Genomic DNA, 17,237 nt, shown 5'->3' with positions numbered 1-17,237 from the left:
ATATTGCAAGACCTGGGTTCGAGCTACGGTTGGAACAAGGGCATTTCTGCATGGAGTTTGCATGTTCTCCCCATGTCTGCGTGGGTCTTCTCCGGGTTCTCCGGCTTCCTCCCACAGTCCAAAAACATGCAATATGGGGATTAGGTAAATTGGACACTCTAAAATGACCATTCGTGTGAGAGTGAATGATTGTTTTTCTCTATGTGTGTGGCCCTGCGATGGACTGGCGAACTGTCCAGAGTGTACCCCGCCTATTGCCCTATGTCAGCTGAGATTGGCACACACCCCACATGACCCTGTGGTGGAGGATAAAGCGGTGGATGATGGATGGCTGGACAAACCAACAACTTTTTTATCAAATTTTGGACGACATAATAACCTATGACTTTTTTTGTCAAATTTGGGTCAACATACTAACTTAAGAGTTTTTTGTCAAATGTTTTGACATACTAACCAATGACTTATTTGTCATTCTGCAAGACATACTAAAGTATGACTTTTTTGAGTGATTTTGGACGTCATACTATACTATGACTTTTTATGGTGATTTTGGACGACATACTATAGTATGACTTTTTTGTAACATTTTGGACGTCATACTATACTATGACTGTCACATTTTGGATGTCATACTATACTATGACTTTTTATGGTGATTTTGGACGACATACTATAGTATGACTTTTTTGTAACATTTTGGACGTCATACTATACTATGACTGTCACATTTTGGATGTCATACTATACTATGACTTCTTTGTCACATTTTGGATGTCATACTATACTATGACTTTTTTGAGTGATTTTGGACAACATACTATACTATGCCTTTTTTGACTGATTTTGGACGACATACTATACTATGACTTTTTTGTTACATTTTGGACGTCATACTATAATATGATTTTTTTGGGTGATTTTAGACGACAAACTATACTATGACTTTTTTGTCACGTTTTGGACGTCATACTATACTATGACTTTTTATGGTGATTTTGGACGACATACTATAGTATGACTTTTTTGTAACATTTTGGACGTTATATTATACTATGACTTCTTTGTCACATTTTGGATGTCATACTATACTATGACTTTTTTGAGTGATTTTGGACAACATACTATACTATGACTTTTTTGTTACATTTTGGACGTCATACTATACTATGACTTTTTATGGTGATTTTGGACGACATACTATAGTATGACTTTTTTGTAACATTTTGGACGTTATATTATACTATGACTTCTTTGTCACATTTTGGATGTCATACTATACTATGACTTTTTTGAGTGATTTTGGACAACATACTATACTATGACTTTTTTGTTACATTTTGGACGTCATACTATACTATGACTTTTTATGGTGATTTTGGACGACATACTATAGTATGACTTTTTTGTAACATTTTGGACGTTATATTATACTATGACTTCTTTGTCACATTTTGGATGTCATACTATACTATGACTTTTTTGAGTGATTTTGGACAACATACTATACTATGACTTTTTTGTGACATTTTGGACGTCATACTATACTATGACTTTTTATGGTGATTTTGGACGACATACTATAGTATGACTTTTTTGTCAAATTTTGGACGACATACTATACTATGACTTTTTTTGTCAAATTTTGAACGACATACTATACTATGACTTTTTTGTTACATTTTGGACGACATACTATACTATGACTTTTTTGTTACATTTTGGACGACATACTATACTATGACTTTTTTGGGTGATTTTGGAAGACAAGCTATACTATGACTTTTTTGTCACATTTTGGACGTCATACTATACTATGACTTTTTATGGTGATTTTGGACGACATACTATAGTATGACTTTTTTGTCACATTTTGGACGTCATACTATACTATGACTTCTTTGTCACATTTTGGATGTCATACTATACTATGACTTTTTTGAGTGATTTTGGACAACATACTATACTATGCCTTTTTTGAGTGATTTTGGACAACATACTATACTATGCCTTTTTTGAGTGATTTTGGACGACATACTATACTATGCCTTTTTTGAAGGAATTTTGGACGACATACTATACTATGACTTTTTTGGTGTCATTTTGGACGACATACTATACTATAACATTTTTCACTGATTTTGGACGACATACTATAGTATGACTTTTTTTGGTGATTTTGGACGACATACTATACTATGACTCTTTTGAAAATTTTGGACCACATACTTTACTATGACTTTTTTGACTGAATTTGGACGACATACTATACCAAGACTTTTTTGTTACATTTTGGACGTCATACTATACTATGATTTTTTTGGGTGATTTTGGACGACAAACTATACTATGACTTATTTGTTACATTTTGGACGTCATACTATACTATGACTTTTTATGGTGATTTTGGACGACATACTATAGTATGACTTTTTTGTCACATTTTGGACGACATACTATACTATGACTTTTTTGAGTGATTTTGGACAACATACTATACTATGACTTTTTTGAGTGATTTTGGCCGTCATACTATACTATGAATTTTTTGTCAAATTTTGGACGACATACTATACTATGACTTCTTTGTCACATTTTGGATGTCATACTATACTATGACTTTTTTGTTACATTTTGGACGTCATACTATACTATGATTATTTTGGGTGATTTTGGACGACAAACTATACTATGACTTTTTTGTCACATTTTGGACGTCATACTATACTATGACTTTTTTGTTACATTTTGGACGTCATACTATACTATGATTATTTTGGGTGATTTTGGACGACAAACTATACTATGACTTTTTTGTCACATTTTGGACGTCATACTATACTATGACTTTTTTCGTCTCATTTTGGCAACATACTATACTATGACGTTTTGGACCAATTTTGGACGTCATACTATACTATGACTTTTTTGTTACATTTTGGACGTCATACTATACTATGACTTTTTTGTTACATTTTGGACGTCATACTATACTATGACTTTTTATGGTGATTTTGGACGACATACTATACTATGACTTTTTTGAGGGATTTTGGACAACATACTATACTATGACTTTTTTGAGTGATTTTGGACGTCATACTATACTATGAATTTTTTGTCACATTTTGGACGTCATACTATACTATGACTTTTTTGTTACATTTTGGACGTCATACTATACTATGACTTTTTATGGTGATTTTGGACGACAAACTATACTATGACTTTTTTGTCACATTCTGGACGTCATACTATACTATGACTTTTTTCGTCTCATTTTGGCAACATACTATACTATGACGTTTTGGACCAATTTTAGACGACATACTATACTATGAGGGCGGTGGTGTAGTGGTTAGCACTCTCGCCTTGCAGCGAGAAGACCCGGGTTCGAGCCCTGGTTGGAACAAGGGCCTTTCTGCATGGAGTTTGCATGTTCTCCCCGTGTGTGCGTGGGTTCTCTCCGGGTTCTCCGGCTTCCTCCCACAGTCCAAAAACATGCAATGTGGGGATAGCTATATTGGATGCTCTAAATTGACCATAGGAGTGAGTGTGAGAGTGAATGGTTGTTTGTCTCTATCTGTGTGTGGCCCTGCGATGGACTGGCGAACTGTCCAGGCTGTACCCCGCCTATCGCCCGATGTAGCTGAGATTGACACAGGACCCTCTGGTTGAGGATAAAGCGGTAGATGATGACTGACTAACCTATGACTTTTTTGTCTCATTTTAATACGGCCATCATTTTGTCTCAAATGATGGTTTGGTGTCATTTTACATGCCATAGGATACTGTGCATATTGTTTGAAGCGGTATCAGTTGGTCTAGTGGTTTGTGTTGCTTCATTTTGGATACCAGCCTCCCCAGGGGCAGTGGTTCGAATCCCACCCCTCACAGTATCTAGGACATTTTAAGGTGATTTTGGACGAAATACTATACTATGACTTTTTTGCCACATTTTGGAAGACATACTATACTATGACGTTTTTTGATGATTTTGGACGACATACTATACTATGACGTTTTTTGATAATTTTGGACGACATACTATACTATGACTTTTTTGACTGATTTTGGACGACATACTATACTATGACGTTTTTGTCAAATTTTGGACGACATACTATACTATGACTTTTTATGCTGATTTTGGACGACATACCATACAATGACGTTTTTGAATGATTTTGGACAACATACTATACTATGACTTTTTTGACTGATTTTGGACGACATACTATACTATGACTTTTTTGACTGATTTTGGAGGACATACTATACTATGACTTTTTTGACTGATTTTGGACGACATACTATACTATGACTTTTTTGACTGATTTTGGACGACATACTATACTATGACGTTTTTGTAAAATTTTGGACGACATACTATACTATGACTTTTTTGACTGATTTTGGACGACATACTATACTATGACGTTTTTGACTGATTTTGGACGACATACTATACTATGACTTTTTTGACTGATTTTGGACGACATACTATACTATGACTTTTTTGACTGATTTTGGACGACATACTATACTATGACTTTTTGTAAAATTTTGGACGACATACTATACTATTACGTTTTTGTAAAATTTTGGACGACATACTATACTATGACTTTTTTGACTGATTTTGGACGACATACTATACTATGACGTTTTTGTCACATTTTGGACGTCATACTATACTATGACTTTTTTCGTCTCATTTTGGCAACATACTATACTATGACGTTTTGGACCAATTTTAGACGACATACTATACTATGAGGGCGGTGTTGTAGTGGTTAGCACTCTCGCCTTGCAGCGAGAAGACCCGGGTTCGAGCCCCGGTTGGAACAAGGGCCTTTCTGCATGGAGTTTGCATGTTCTCCCTGTGTGTGCGTGGGTTCTCTCCGGGTTCTCCGGCTTCCTCCCACAGTCCAAAAACATGCAATGTGGGGATAGCTATATTGGATGCTCTAAATTGACCATAGGAGTGAGTGTGAGAGTGAATGGTTGTTTGTCTCTATCTGTGTGTGGCCCTGCGATGGACTGGCGAACTGTCCAGGCTGTACCCCGCCTATCGCCCGATGTAGCTGAGATTGACACAGCACCCCCCGCGACCCTCTGGTTGAGGATAAAGCGGTAGATGATGACTGACTAACCTATGACTTTTTTGTCTCATTTTAATACGGCCATCATTTTGTCTCAAATGATGGTTTGGTGTCATTTTATATGCCATAGGATACTGTGCATATTGTTTGAAGCGGTATCAGTTGGTCTAGTGGTTTGTGTTGCTTCATTTTGGATACCAGCCTCCCCAGGGGCAGTGGTTCGAATCCCACCCCTCACAGTATCTAGGACATTTTAAGGTGATTTTGGACGAAATACTATACTATGACTTTTTTGCCACATTTTGGACGACATACTATACTATGACGTTTTTTGATGATTTTGGACGACATACTATACTATGACGTTTTTTGATAATTTTGGACGACATACTATATACTATGACGTTTTTGACTGATTTTGGACGACATACTATACTGTGACTTTTTTGTCAAATTTTGGACGACATACTATACTATGACTTTTTTGACTGATTTTGGACGACATACTATACTGTGACTTTTTTGTCAAATTTTGGACAACATACTATACTATGATGTTTTTATCAAATTTGGATGACATACTATACTATGACTTTTTTGAGTGATTTTGGACGACATGCTATACTATGACGTTTTTGACAGATTTTGGACGACATACTATACTATGACTTTTTTGACTGATTTTGGACGACATACGAAACTATGATGTTTTTGTCAAATTTTGGACGACATACTATACTATGACTTTTTTGACTGATTTTGGACGACATACTATATACTATGACTTTTTTGACTGATTTTGGACGACATACTATACTATGACTTCTTTGTCACATTTTGGACGTCATACTATACTATGACTTTTTATGGTGATTTTGGACGACATACTATACTATGACTTCTTTGTCACATTTTGGATGTCATACTATACTATGACTTTTTTGAGTGATTTTGGACAACATACTATACCATGACTTTTTTGAGTGATTTTGGACAACATACTATACTATGACTTTTTTGGTCTCATTTTGGCAACATACTATATTATGACTTTTTTGACTGATTTTGGACGACATACTATATTATGACGTTTTTGTCAAATTTTGGACGACATACTATACTATGACTTTTTATGGTGATTTTGGACGACACACTATACTATGACTTTTTTGACAGATTTTGGACATCATACTATACTATGACTTTTTTGACTGATTTTGGACGACATACTATACTATGACTTTTTATGGTGATTTTGGACGACATACTATAGTATGACTTTTTTGTCACATTTTGGATGTCATACTATGACTTTTTTGAGTGATTTTGGACAACATACTATACTATGACTTTTTTGAGTGATTTTGGACAACATACTATACTATGACTTTTTTGGTCTCATTTTGGCAACATACTATACTATGACTTTTTTGACTGATTTTGGACGACATACTATATTACGACGTTTTTGTCAAATTTTGGACGACATACTATACTATGACGTTTTTGTCAAATTTTGGACGACATACTATACTATGACGTTTTTGACTGATTTTGGACGACATACTATACTGTGACTTTTTTGTCAAATTTTGGACAACATACTATACTATGATGTTTTTATCAAATTTGGACGACATACTATACTATGACGTTTTTGACTGATTTTGGACGACATACTATACTGTGACTTTTTTGTCAAATTTTGGACGACATACTATACTATGACTTTTTTGACTGATTTTGGACGACATACTATACTATGACTTTTTTGACTGATTTTGGACGACATACTATACTATGACTTCTTTGTCACATTTTGGACGTCATACTATACTATGACTTTTTATGGTGATTTTGGACGACATACTATACTATGACTTTTTTGAGTGATTTTGGACAACATACTATACTATGACTTTTTTGGTCTCATTTTGGCAACATACTATACTATGACTTTTTAATGGTGATTTTGGACGACATACTATAGTATGACGTTTTTGAGTGATTTTGGACGTCATTCTATACTATGACGTTTTTGAGTGATTTTGGACGACATACTACACTATGACTTTTTGAGTGATTTTGGACGACATACTATACTGTGACATTTTTGAATGATTTTGGATGACATAGTATACTATGACTTTTTGAGTGATTTTGGACGACATACTACACTATGACTTTTTTGAATGATTTTGGAAGACATAGTATACTATGACTTTTTGAGTGATTTTGGACGACATACTATACTATGACTTTTTGAGTGATTTTGGACGACATAGTATACTATGACATTTTTGAATGATTTTGGATGACATAGTATACTATGACTTTTTGAGTGATTTTGGACGACATACTACACTATGACTTTTTGAGTGATTTTGGACGACATACTATACTATGATTTTTTATGGTGATTTTGGACGACATACTATACTATGACTTTTTTGAATGATTTTGGATGACATACTATACTATGACTTTTTGAGTGATTTTGGACGACATACTATACTATCTCATTTAAATATGACCATCATTTTGTCTCAAATGATGGTTTGGTGTCATTTTACTTGACATAGGATACTGTGCATATTGTATGAAGTGCTATCAGTTGGTCTAGTGGTTTGTGTTGCTTCATTTTGGATACCAGCCTCCCCAGGGGCACTGGTTCGAAACCCCACCCGTCACAGTATCTAGGACATTTTTAGGTGATTTTGGAAGACATACTATACTATGACTTCTTTTAATGATTTTGGACGACATACTATGACGTTTTTGAGTGATTTTGGATGACATCCTACATGTCGGATACGTTTTTGAGTGATTTTGGACGTCATACTATACTATGACTTTTTGGATTACATACTAAACTATTCCTATTTTCTTAGACAAAAAAAGCCAGCTCGCACCTTTGAAACTTTTTCTAGGCTCACTCTTCGGCTAGTCATCGATGACGAAGTTGAAATCGAACGCGACGGAGCGTTTTAGTCTGGTTTTTAGAAGTCGTTTTGTTTGCTTTTGTTGTTATTGAAACACCCAGACAGTCACACACATTCCTCCAGTTGAATTTGAACCCATGACGCGTCGAGTCGTGATGCAAGTCCTTGTCCACTGGACTATCTTCTGCGCTGGTGACATCTCCGACAGAGGATCACATGAAATAAGTGAACTGACGAAGGATCAAACAGTTTGTTGTCGTAATTCAACTGTTCAATTTTTTAAAAACTCTGACCAAGATGAGAAACCAATAAATTCTGAGTAAGAGCATGAAGACAAGTATCTCAGTCCACCACAAGATGACTTTTATCTCTGAGGTTATAAATTCTAATCTTACAATGAAGTGAAGTTCACAACTTTTGAATCTGTAGACCAAAAACAGAACTTAAAAACCCCAAGAAAATGTTTTTATGCAACTCAAAGTAGTTTCTGCAGTAAGAGCGAGACTTGAATCCCTGAGGTTGTGAGTTCAAATCCTATGATGAAGTGAAGGTTTTTTTTAAGTTCAACATGTAATGTAAACAGTCAAAGGTTCTAAGAAAACCTGAAGAAGTACAGGTTCTGATGTCATTGGTTAAATTCTTCTAAAGAACAAGACAACTTAAATTTCAACATCTAAAGTGAAGATTAAAAGCAGACGAAACGTCCTGCAGTTACCAGGAATTGTGACTAAACTATAACTTCTTTTGTCGCATTTGGACGTGTTACTAAACTGTGACCTTTTTGTCTCATTTTGGACGACATACTAACCTATGACTTTTTTGTCTCATTTTAATATGGCCATCATTTTGTCTCAAATGATGGTTTGGTGTCATTTTACATGGCATAAGATGTGAAGCAGTATCAGTTGGTCTAGTGGTTTGTGTTGCTTCATTTTGGATACCAGCCTCCCCAGGGGCAGTGGTTCGAATCCCACCCCTCACAGTATCTAGGACATTTTAAGGTGATTTTGGAAGACATACTATACTATGACTTTTTTGGTATCATTTAGGAGGACATACTATACTATGACTTTTTATGGTGATTTTGGACGACATACTATGACTTTTTATGGTGATTTTGGACGACATACCATACTATGACATTTTTGAGTGATTTTGGACGACATACTATACTATGACGTTTTTGAGTGATTTTGGACAACATACTATACTATGACTTTTTTGTTAAATTTATGACGTTTTTGTCAAATTTTGGACGACAAACTATACGATGACTTTTTGAGTGATTTTCGACGACGTGCTATACTATGACTTTTTTGAGTGATTTTCGACGACATACTATACTATGACTTTTTTGAGTGATTTTGGACGACATACTATACTATGACTTTTTTGAGTGATTTCGGACGACATACTACTGTATACTATGACTTTTTTGACTGATTTTGGTCGACATACTATACTATGATTTTTTGTCAAATTTTGGATGACATACTATACTATGACGTTTTTGGTGATTTTGGACAACATACTATACTATGACTTTTTTGTCAAATTTTGGACAACATACTATACTATGACTTTTTTGACTGATTTTGGACGACATACTATACTATGACTTTTTTGAGTGATTTTGGAAGACATACTATACTATGACGTTTTTGTCAAATTTTGGATGACATACTATACCATGACTTTTTATGGTGTTTTTGGACGACATACTATACTATGACTTTTTTGAGCGTTTTTGGACGACATATTATACCCTGACGTTTTTGAGTGATTTTGGACGACATACTATACTATGACTTTTTATGGTGATTTTGGACGACATACTATACTATGACTTTTTTGAATGTTTTTGGACGACATACTATACTATGACGTTTTTGTCAAATTTTGGACGACAAACTATACGATGACTTTTTGAGTGATTTTCGACGACATGCTATACTATGACTTTTTTGAGTGATTTCGGACGACATACTATACTATGACTTTTTTGAGTGATTTTGGACGACATACTATACTATAACTTTTTTGACTGATTTTGGACGACATACTATACTATGACTGTTTATGGTGATTTTGGATGACATACTACTATGACGCTTTCGAGTGATTTTGGACGACATACTATACTATGACGTTTTTGAGTGATTTTGGACAACATACTATACTATGACTTTTTTGAGTGATTTTGGACAACATACTATAATATGACTTTTTTGTCAAATTTTGGACGACATACTATACTATGACTTTTTATGGTGATTTTGGACGACACACTATACTATGACTTTTTTGACTGATTTTGGACATCATACTATACTATGACTTTTTTGAGTGATTTTGGAAGACATACTATACTATGACGTTTTTGTCAAATTTTGGATGACATACTATACTATGACTTTTTATGGTGTTTTTGGACGACATACTATACTATGACTTTTTTGAGTGATTTTGGACGACATACTATACTATGACGTTTTTGTCAAATTTTGAACGACATACTATACTATGACTTTTTTGAGTGATTTTGGACGACATACTATACTATGACTTTTTTGAGTGATTTCGGACGACATACTACTGTATACTATGACTTTTTTGACTGATTTTGGTCGACATACTATACTATGAGTTTTTTGTCAAATTTTGGATGACATACTATACTATGATGTTTTTGAGTGATTTTGGACGACATACTATACTATGACGTTTTTGTCAAATTTTGGACGACAAACTATACTATGACTTTTTGAGTGATTTTCGACGACATGCTATACTATGACTTTTTTGAGTGATTTTCGGACGACATACTATACTATGACGTTTTTGAGTGATTTTGGACAACATACTATACTATGACTTTTTTGAGTGATTTTGGACAACATACTATAATATGACTTTTTTGTCAAATTTTGGACGACATACTATACTATGACTTTTTATGGTGATTTTGGACGACACACTATACTATGACTTTTTTGACTGATTTTGGACATCATACTATATTATGACTTTTTTGAGTGATTTTGGAAGACATACTATACTATGACGTTTTTGTCAAATTTTGGATGACATACTATACTATGACTTTTTATGGTGTTTTTGGACGACATACTATACTATGACTTTTTTGAGTGATTTTGGACGACATACTATACTATGACGTTTTTGTCAAATTTTGAACGACATACTATACTATGACTTTTTTGAGTGATTTTGGACGACATACTATACTATGACTTTTTTGAGTGATTTCGGACGACATACTACTGTATACTATGACTTTTTTGACTGATTTTGGTCGACATACTATACTATGAGTTTTTTGTCAAATTTTGGATAACATACTATACTATGATGTTTTTGAGTGATTTTGGACGACATACTATACTATGACGTTTTTGTCAAATTTTGGACGACAAACTATACTATGACTTTTTGAGTGATTTTCGACGACATGCTATACTATGACTTTTTTGAGTGATTTTCGGACGACATACTATACTATGACTTTTTTGAGTGATTTTGGACGACATACTATACTATGACTTTTTTGAGTGATTTTGGACGACATACTATACTATGACGTTTTTGAGTGATTTTGGACGACATACTATACTATGACTTTTTTGTCAAATTTTGGACGACATACTATACTATGACTTTTTTGACTGATTTTGGACATCATACTATACTATGACTTTTTTGACTGATTTTGGACGACATACTATACTATGACATTTTTGAGTGATTTTGGACGACATACTTTACTATGACTTTTTTGTTAAATTTTGGACGACATACTATACTATGACGTTTTTGGTGATTTTGGACAACATACTATACTATGACTTTTTTTGTCAAATTTTGGACGACTTACTATACTATGACGTTTTTGAGTGATTTTGGACAACATACTATACTATGACTTTTTTGAGTGATTTTGGACAACATACTATACTATCACTTTTTTGTTAAATTTTGGACGACATACTATACTATCACTTTTTTGAGTGATTTTGGACAACATACTATACTATGACTTTTTTGTCAAATTTTGGAGGACATACTATACTATGACTTTTTATGGTGATTTTGGACGACACACTATACTATGACTTTTTTGACTGATTTTGGACGACATGCTATACTATGACTTTTTTGAGTGATTTCGGACGACATACTATACTATGGCGCTTCTGAGTGATTTTGGACGACATACTATACTACGACTTTTTTAGTGATTTTGGACGACATGCTATACTATGACTTTTTATGGTGTTTTTGGACGACATACTATACTATGACTTTTTGAGTGATTTTGGACGACATGCTATACTATGACTTTTTCGAGTGATTTCGGACAACATACTATACTATGACGTTTTTGTAAAATTCTGGACGACATACTATATCAGACTTTTTTGACTGATTTTGGACGACATACTATACAATGACGTTTTTGAGTGATTTTGGACAACATACTATACTATGACTTTTTTGTCAAATTTTGGACGACATACTATACAATGACGTTTTTGAGTGATTTTGGATGACATAGTATAGTATGTCGTCCAAAATCACTCAAAAACATAATTTAATGTGTCAATTTCAATAAAAACTGTGACCAAGATGAGAAAGACGACTAAGAGCTTAAAGACAAGTATCTCAGTCAACCAGAAGATGACTTGTATCTCTGAGGTTATACATTCTAATCTTAGAATGAAGTGAAGTTCACACATTCTTAAAACTTTAGACCAAAAACAGAACTTAAAAACACCAAGAAAGTGTTTTTAAGTCAAATCCTATTATGAAGTGAACCTTTTAGTTCAAAATGTAATGTAAACAGTCAAAGGGTCTTAGAAAACCTGAAGATGTTGAAGTTCTGATGTCATGGGTTCAATTCTTTTAAAGAAGACAACTTAAGGTTCAACATCCAAAGTGAAGATTGAAGGTGATCGGTTCAGTTCCACAATTGAAGGGGTTGTTCCCAGTCCAACAGGTGTCAGGCTTGTTTCCACAAGTGTTGCACGAGATTTAAAAACACATACTGTGACTTTTTTGACTCATTTTGGATGACACTTACATGAGTAATATGTCAAAAATATCCCAAAATAATAAATTAAAAAAAAAATAAATACTAAAGTAAGATGTCAAATTTCATAAAATCGGCATGTTCTAATAGTTCGTATAGGAATAGTTCTAATAGTTAAGTGTCCAAAGTTGTACAGAAAGAAGTAAAAAGTGTTATAAAAATGTCCTCATATATAAAGTTTTATTGAATGTCACAAATGTAATTAAAACATCATCATGGTCAATAATTAGCTGAGTCGCAAAAATCATTAAAGCCACATGAATTCAAAGAATGCTGTTCATTAGGATTTTAATTTTTTGGAGGCAAATCAATGAATATATGTACTTTTTACAGTATATGAGGAGCACATCTCTACAGTTTCATAATGTAAACAATCTCTGGAGAGAAATGTATTCAGTTTAAAAGGAAGCCGTAGTCTTCTGTTTTAAACTATTTACATGAATTAAAATATAATTTATAACATCATACTTCCGCTTCTATGAAACTAGATTTTAACAATTCAAAAATACTGAAATGCCTTTTGTCTCCACATTCTCAAGACATATGAAATCACACAAAATGAAGAAAAAAAAACAAAAACAGAACACCATTTAGATATATCCAAACTAAGTGGCATATAAATAAAAAAAGAAAAACAAATTAAACCAACATATGTAAAAATATAAAATCTCACTAGCAGTATTTACTTTTTTTTTTTTACCAAAAAAATTAAGTTAAAAAAAGGAAAAAAGAAAGTAATAATTTGTGAATTTGATAGTCATTAGATTGACAATTAAATCAAAAAGTAATAATTAAAAACAACAATAAAACAATGTGTATGCCCTTATGTATGTAAAGTATTTTTCTTCCACCTGAAAATAAAACACCCGCTCACATTTAGCAGATTTTTTTGACGGTCCCTACTTAGTGCCTATGTGACATCACTGTTGCCGTCCCGTCGTGAAATAATGCGACGCAACCCTTGAATGTGGAATCTTGGGGCTGGTATTGCAAGCACTGTTGTCTGAGTAGGGGCTTTAGTTCCGTGGTGAAGCTCGCTTAAGGATATTATTATATCATGTCCTGAACTAAAGAAACCGTAAAAAGCGACTGAAAAAAAGGAAGTAGGCCATGGCGTTGGAAACACAACATGAATATAAAAAACAAAAATCTGAATCTGATGGTGAGCCAGGCTCTTTATTATCATTATCAGTATTATTAATAATGTTTTCTTCTATTCTTTTGGTCAACTTGCCTGTCAAGTTTTTCCGATTTCCTTCCATGTTTCTGAAATGAATCATGGAAAGAAAGGTATTGCATTCTGATAATAGTGTTTCCCTTTGGAAGGTTATATGTATTTTTTATTTAAGGTTTTTCTAAGGTTTTTTTTTTTCTTCATTATTATTATTTGGATTCGTTGCCCGTGGATCTAGGACCTAGATCGAGTGGACAGCACTTTTATGTTGAAATGTGTCAACGTGTTCTCAAAACACTGAGGAGAATGGTCAACATCAAAGTTTTCTATAAGAAAGTATATAATCATCTAGATATCTACACAAACACACAAATATATATATATTCATATATATGTATATACCTTTTTATAATATGGCTATTGAAAAAAGTTTTAATTACGTCAGTAATTATTTCGTAATAAACCACATTGGACTGGAAAGGAGTTGCAACGGAAAAACTAAAAGCTTGTGGTAGCTTTGTTTCCCACCCCGATTTGATATTTAAGGCTCACAATAAAGAAAAATGGGGTCGTTTTTCGATGTCGGTCACCTCAACAACAAAGGTGGCACCTCGCAGCCACTGTAGAAATCCCTCCACATGCTAATAATGGCTTACGGTTTCCTTAAAGAACTGGAAGTCTGCATTTCGGATTACTTACTTACTTACTTAAAATAAAATAAATATGTCCGTTTATCCTCCAAAGCCTTTCAAGCTAACAGGTCAAAAAGGAAATACTTTTGCCCCATAAAATACCTGTCACGTGAAAAGGTTAGCAAACAGTTGCGTGTTTAAAGGCATCATTTTGGTCATTTGGTAAAAAAATTAAAATAAAAATTGGATAATTTTCCATGAGTTTGAAGGCAAATTTCTTCTTGTTCACCCTTGACCTGCACCCATTTACCTTTGTCTGGGAGTATTTCAACGTAAAATTTCAGCAAAAAAAGCTTAATCACTAGATTAGAATCTTAGTGTGTGTCTTAGAAGCTAGTAAAAAAAGCTTAGTCACTAAATTACAAGTTTAGTTTGTTGCTTAGAAGCTAGCAAAAAAGCTTAGTCACTAGATTAGAAGCTTAGTTTGTGGCTTCGAAGCTAGCAAAACAGTTTAGTCACCAAATTAGAGACTTATTTTGTAGCTCAAAGGCTAACAATAAAGCTCAATTGCTAGATTAGAAGTTAGTTGGACCATTATATGATTAGGCAACTTGTATTTTATCGTGTAATGTAAACCAAATGCTTCCATTGTGGTGTAAAGTAAAAGTTAAGCAGTGAAACTGGGATTTCTACAGCAGCTCCTTCAACTTCAACTCATTTGAAAATAATAAACGGGGTCAAATCAGCAGTAACTTTCTTCTTTTTTTCAAATCATTATTTTCCTCCCTCCCTCCCACATTCTTCTACCAGTTATATTGTTAGTTGATACTGTAATTCAAGCGTTGACTCAGACTTAACAAACCTGTGCACCATCAAAATGTGGCAATAACATAAGTACAAGAACTTCCTTTTGAAAAGAAGAAAATATTGCGACAATATATATTTATATATATATATTTTTTTACTATTAAGGACGTTATTTGTGCAAGGGTATATTTTAAGGTTTGTTTGTTTTTTCTCCGTATACGTGACGACCGACCACATTCTTCCTGTGATTTGTTTATATATATGCTTTTTTGTCTCAACAGCAGTCGACATACAGTACAGTAGCCTATTGAATCTGCAGCTAAAAGATTGCCCGTGTTGTAGTTCAACCACCAACCATACGCTGTACATTATTACCTCAGTTTCAGAAAGGCTGTCTTAAAGAGATAAGATTAATACGTATTGCATGTCAAATTGCTTTAAAAAAAAAAACAAAAAAAAACAACAAAGAAAAAAAATCGAAACAGATCCTTCTAGTGTGATAGTCTAAAGGGATACTTGTTTTTTTTTTGTCTTTCTTTTACAACAGTGTTGGACTTTGGGTGAAGTCATTTCTACGTATATATTCTTTCCTTCATTTCCTCCCTGCACTGAACAAACATTAAGTTAAAACATCTCCTGTCTGATTAGCAATCAAAAGTGACCCGCCACCTTTAAAAACAAAAACAAACACACAATACATTTCATGTTTACAATGAGGCATAGTGCTATATACACATTATATATCCATAATATATTTTTTTTAATATGTAAACCAGCACATTCTCTCACTTTTTAGTAGTATACATACTAAGCACAAATACTCATTCAATTGTTTGGGATTAGTTTTGTCGCAATTGTCAATTTCCTTTTGTAAATTCCTGACATCTTGTTGTTCATAATCAGTATGTATAGCACTAAATTTAGTTAGTTTCTATGAGCCTGGAGAGAGAGAGTCCGTCCCTCTTGGCCACTTCTCTTTTATTTTTAAACACTGAATAAGGCGCCTTTGTACTTAGTGTGCGTTCCTAATAAAGTCAAAGGAGAATCAAGTGATGTAAACATTCAAATTTTTTGTGTGTGTTACCAAGGAGTTGATTAGATAGAGAAAGAACAAGGAGGAGGATGACGAAAGGGATTATTTGTTAAAAAGGGGGGGGGGGGCATGATTTGAAAGACCTCGAACAAGAGGATGGACCTGCGGGATCAGAAAGCGACAGAATTAGAAAGAGAGAGAGAGAGAGAGAGAGAGGAAGAGGCTGCGTTTTATTGAAATTCTTAGTCAAGGAGAGGAGGAACAGGGAAATCAGGATGAATGGCCAGTTCCTGAAGGCGAGAAGATTGGGGACCGAGGACTAAAGCCAAACACCCGGGCCACCGTTCAACCCCTCCCGACCCCTCCACACCAACCCGCAAGCGTCAGCAGTGTCCGACCCAAACACGAGACAAAGACAACACTCACAAGGACACACT

This window comes from Solea solea, chromosome 14 (genome assembly GCF_958295425.1).
Source record: "Solea solea chromosome 14, fSolSol10.1, whole genome shotgun sequence".
NCBI lineage: Eukaryota > Metazoa > Chordata > Actinopteri > Pleuronectiformes > Soleidae > Solea > Solea solea.
This window is presented reverse-complemented; position numbering follows the sequence as displayed.